The following is a 5547-nucleotide window of genomic DNA, read 5'->3' on the forward strand; positions in this document are numbered from 1 at the left end:
GTGTTGTCTCTCTGCTCTGAATGCTGAGGTGTTACGGTGGATTTCAAGTGGGATTCATGTAATGGCACACAGGTAGCTCAGCTGTTAGACTGAAGAACCATGTCTTTAAAGCTGCCACGGATAAAAACATGTCGCTACAGAAATATGTTGGGTTAGCAAAGGATGGTTGTTTCTTTGAAGTAGAATTTGCGGTTACAATTGCCCAAAAGATAATAACACTCCCTTAAAACCTCTTAGTTAAAATGTGCACTCAAAGATTATTATTATTAACTTTATTTGTACCCCGGTAGCATCTCCCGAAGGACTCGATGCAGCTTACACAGGCCAAGGCCTCAATAAAACAGCATAATAAACACATAACTTAAAGCAAATCAAACAATAAAACAATAGCAGTAAACAATAAAAACAATACACCACGACATAATAACACTAGGGCTGGGCCAAATGTGATGGGTACATATTAAAAAGTGCTGGTTGTGATAGGTGGTATGTCGGATTTTAGGGTAAGTGCAGTGTGCAGACAATCTTAAAACTCTGATAAAGTGCTTCTGGGGCATATTGCTGGAGTTCCTATTCTGGAAAGGCACACCGGAACAGCCAGGTCTTCAAGCTCTTCCTAAAGACTGCCAACGTAGGGGCTTGTCTGATATCTTTGGGGAGGGTGTTCCAAAGTCGGGGGGCTACCTCAGAAAAGGCCCCGTCCAGTGTCCCCACCAAACATGCCTGCGATGCAGGTGGAATCGCGAGCAGAGTCTCCAGATAAGCGAAGAGAACGCGTGGGTTCATAGATGGAGATGCAGTCACGCAGGTAGGCTGGTCCCAAACAATTTAGGGCTTTGTAGGTAAGCACCTGCACCTTGAATTGGGTTCGGAAAATAAACGGCAGCCAATGGAGCTCCTTAAACAGGAGGGTTGACCTCTCTGTAAGGAGCATCAGTTAACATCCTGGCCACCGCCCGTTGGACCAGTTGAAATTTCTGGGCCGTTTCCAAGGGTAGATCCATGTAGAGTGCATTACAGTAGTCCAATCTGGAAATGGCTAAGGTGTGGACCACCCTGGCCAGATCCGCCTTCATGTGGCATGGTCACAGTTGGCGCACGAGTCAATTGTGCGAAGGTCCTCCCAGCCACCACCGACACCTGAGCTTCGAGCGACAGTGATTAGTCTAGGAGGACACCCAAACTGCAAACCTGTGACTTCAGGGGGAGTGTAACCCCATCCAGCACAGGTTGCCAGCCTATACCCTGATCCAGTTTACGATCGACCAGGAGGACCTCTGTCTGAATGCTGAGGTGTTACGGTGGATTTCAAGTGGGATTCATGTAATGTCACACAGGTAGCTCAGCTGTTAGACTGAAGAACCATGTCTTTAAAACTGCCACGGATAAAGACATGCCGCTACAGAAATATGTTGGGTTAGCAAAGGATGGTTGTTTCTTTGAAGTAGAATTTGCGGTTACAATTGCCCAAAAGATAATAACACTCCCTTAAAATCTCTTAGTTAAAATGTGCACTCAAGGATAAGTTATTTTTCAAAGAAGACTTTGTTCTTGTTTACTCCTAAACAACTTGTATTAATTCACCATACAGGCACATTTCTTAGAGTTCAGTTAAATAAGATGTAGTTTCTTGGATGCGTTGAGTACACAGGATATGATAATCAATGTCCATAGTCTTTAAGTATAGCTGTACCCACTGAAGTCTATATGTCATACTTTTCTACTAAAGTCCAAATGGCAACGTGCATCCACCTCCACTAAGGTCTGATACAAATTGAATACAAAATGGACTCCTGTGTCTGAAGGCCCCCCCACACCAAAGAGGTACAGTCAAACCACAATGTACATACAATATAGGTTTAACAATTGCACATTTAAAAACAGTGGAGGAGGCTTGGAAAGTTGCTTTTTCCAACAGGATGCTCTTCATGTCCTGAGCCTTGTCACTCAAGGGGACAGAGGTGGTCCTTTCCCATTTTATCTTCAACCTGCCTGTGGGATTGAAGTGGTCCAGCATTGTTACATTGTGGCTGTGGTGGAATGTGGTTAGTTGCTAATGAGCAGGGGGCAGCACCTTAGTCCTTCCATAGCCTTTTTCAGAGGAGGACCCACCTCTGTCAATCAATCAATGATTTATTACGGTCTATGACCAGCACAACATAGAATGCGGCACAGGTGCCCAGGGAATGAGAATCGCAGTTCCCAAGTATGTCAGATATAAAAGCAGATTTAAAACATGTTATAAAAAGACAGGTTATGCTTTCAGTTTAAAGACCAGGTATGGGTCTAAGAGGGGACCTACCTCTCAATAACCCTTGTATTAAAACCCCAATGGAATGTATGGGATCAACATAAAGGCAACATAAGATCAAGTATGCACACAATGTACATGTATGGGCTGCAAACATCTTAAATTCAAAGGATGCTATTTGTACCTTGATGTTTGTGGCTTCAGGCACAGCAAACTTTGACCGATTTCTCTCTGCACATACCATTGGAAACTCCTTTGTATTGTCGAAGGCTTTCATGGCCGGAATCACTGGGTTGTTGTAGGGTTTTTTCGGGCTATATGGCCATGGGTTGTTGTAGGTTTTTTCGGGCTATATGGCCATGGTCTAGAGGCATTATCTCCTGACGTTTCGCCTGCATCACTCCTTTTTTTGGGATGTGGATATGGGCCTCATTCTCTGAGCCCAGCACAGACAAACGTCTGACCTAATGTGCTACAGTCTATGCAACGGCTCATCCACCTAAAGCCTTTAAGCTGCTTTTCCTAAAGCTGTCATTGTCCCAAAGGGTCCTCAAGATACTTTCTCTGCCTGAGCTGCACCAGGAGACAACTGTCGCTTCATTGTCAATTGTGTGGCTTTATTACGAGAGTGTATGAGCCTATAGAAATTCAACTTGAGCAAGTAACAATAGTCTCATGGCTCCAGTATAATCTGTGCAAGCCACTATGTTACTGGTATGACTGGCGTGAAGCAGCACTATTTCTCTGTGTAGATATAGGAACCACCTGTTGATTAATGCTATTGTGTATTCTCAAGCTTTTATTTGGAGGGTTCAAACGGCAAGAGTATTAGGTGTGCCAGGCCGTGATTGATCCATGTGCAATTCAGATTGGTTGTGGCCCCATTCTGCTATTCTGAAGCTGGGGGGTTGAGGGGTTGACTGCTCCCTGTAACTGCCTCCCATTAGCAGCCTGGCCACAGATCTTTGACCCAACTGTAGTTTCCAGGCGTGTCTTCAAAGGCAGCTCCATGTAGAGTGCATTGCAGTAATCCAGTCTGGAGGTAACTAGGGCATGGACCACCATGGCCAAGTCAGACTTTACAAGACAAGTTTTAAGGCACTCCCTCCACTAACATTGCAGGTTATAGCAAGCGCCATGAACATGTATAGCCCAAGTGCTGCCAATGTCCTCCACAAATGCAACAGACCACCACTCAAGGAATGCTTTCATTCGAGGACAATTTCATCCTAGATTGTACCTGTTTCCTTCCACGCAGGCAGGCATCCCAGGGTTCCTTTCTCTCTATTGGTGTGGAATTTGCATGACCTCGCCCACTACCTGTCCCTTAACCTTTTCCTAATCTTTTCAACTCTGTCTTCATAACAAAGAGAGCACAACTGAGCAGCAACTAAACATACTGGAAGGCTGGGGGATTGACTCCACATGATAAAAGTAATAGTTCACCCTGCATTAAGTCAGAGCACTGACAATAGACCTGGACCACATTTGACATACAAAACTCGAATGACCAAAGATAAATACTGGAGAGATTTGAGGGTAATTCAACTTGATTTATAGCCATTGTAGGTCCTGGGATTTACCTGCAATCAAAGAGCACCCTGGACCCCACCAGCGATGGACCTGGACCTAATGTGGCACCCAGGTCCCTCATGACCAACAAAAAATACATTAGGTCTTTGGGAGGTTTTTTAAGGAGTTGTAGTTCATCTATACCCAGAGCACACTAAGAAGCCAAACGATGGATCTGGATCAAACTTGGCATGCATACCCGATATGCCCACATTTGAATACTGGTGGGTTTTGAGGGGAATTCGCCTGGACATTTGGGAGTTATAGGTATTGGGATTTATAGTTCACCTGCAGTCAAAGACCACTCTGGACCCCACAAACAATGACCGTGCACTTAGCATACAGAACCCCCATGACCAACAGAAAATGCTGGAGGGCTTTGGGGGAAATTCACCTTGATTTATAGGAATTATAGTTCACCTACATCCAGAGAGCACACTGAACGCAAACGATGGATCTGCACCAAATTTTGCACGAATACCCAATATGCCCGAATTTGAATACTAGTGGATTTGGGGTGGAATTGACCTTTGCATTTGTTAGTTGGGATTTATAGTTAACCTGCAATCGAAGAGAACTCCTCCGAGCCCCACCAATGATGGACAGGGACCAAACTTGGCACAGAGAAGCCCCATGACCAACTAAACACACTGCAGGGGTTTCTGGGAATTAACCTTGATTTTGAGAGTTGCAGTTCACCTGAAGCCAGAAACAGTGACCACATGTACACGTACAAATTTTCACTTTTATTATGTGTATTCAGTGGTTCTCAACCTGGGGTCCCCAGGTGTTTTTGGCCTTCAACTCCCAGAAATCCTAACAGCTGGTGAACTGGCTGGGATTTCTGGGAGTTGTAGGCCAACAACATCTGGGGACCCCAGGTTGAGAACCACTGATAGAAGATGATTTGCTGTTTTGTTGGTTGATGCATTTTGTTGTCTTGGTTGGTTGATAGCCATACAGTGGGGCCATGAGCCTGCTGTATGACTGCATTCCCCACATCCATAAATGACATGATGCAAGCACGAAGAAGGTGGCGCAGCGGGTTTAAAGGACTGAAGACCGACGGGTCGCAGGTTCAAATCTGGGAGAGCGCGGATGAGCTCCCTCTTAACAGCTCCAGCTCCTCATGCGGGGACATGAGAGAACCCTACCACAAGGCTTCTGGGGGAAAAACATCACGAGGAAGAACTTCCTGGCTGTGAGAGCCGTTCAGCAGTGGAACTCTCTGCCCCAGAGTGTGGTGGAGGCTCCTTCTTTGGAAGCTTTTAAACAGAGGCTGGATGGTCATCTATCAGGGGTGATTTGAATGCAATATTCCTGCTTCTTGCCAGGGGGTTGGACTGGATAGCCCATGAGGTCTCTTCCAACTCTAGGATTCTATGATTCTATGGGCGTCCCCTGGGCAACGTCCTTGCAGACGGCAAATTCTCCACACTAGAAGTGACTTGCAGTTTCTCAAGTTGCTCCTGACACGACAAAAAAAACCCCCTTCCGATCCAGTGTTTCTCAACCTGGGGTCCCCGATGTTTTTGGCCTACAACTCCCAGAAATCCCAGCTGTTAGGATTTCTGGGAGTCGAAGGCCAAAACCATCTGGGGACCCCAGTTTGAGAACCACTGCCTGAGTGCGCATGCGCACTAGCTCTGCCTTTGGGTCTCCAAGCGACGGTGGGGGCGGGGACAGAGCTGGTGGCGTCGCGCATGCGCGCCGGCACAAACGGG

This window comes from Anolis sagrei, chromosome 7 (assembly GCF_037176765.1).
Source record: "Anolis sagrei isolate rAnoSag1 chromosome 7, rAnoSag1.mat, whole genome shotgun sequence".
Classification (NCBI taxonomy): domain Eukaryota; kingdom Metazoa; phylum Chordata; class Lepidosauria; order Squamata; family Dactyloidae; genus Anolis; species Anolis sagrei.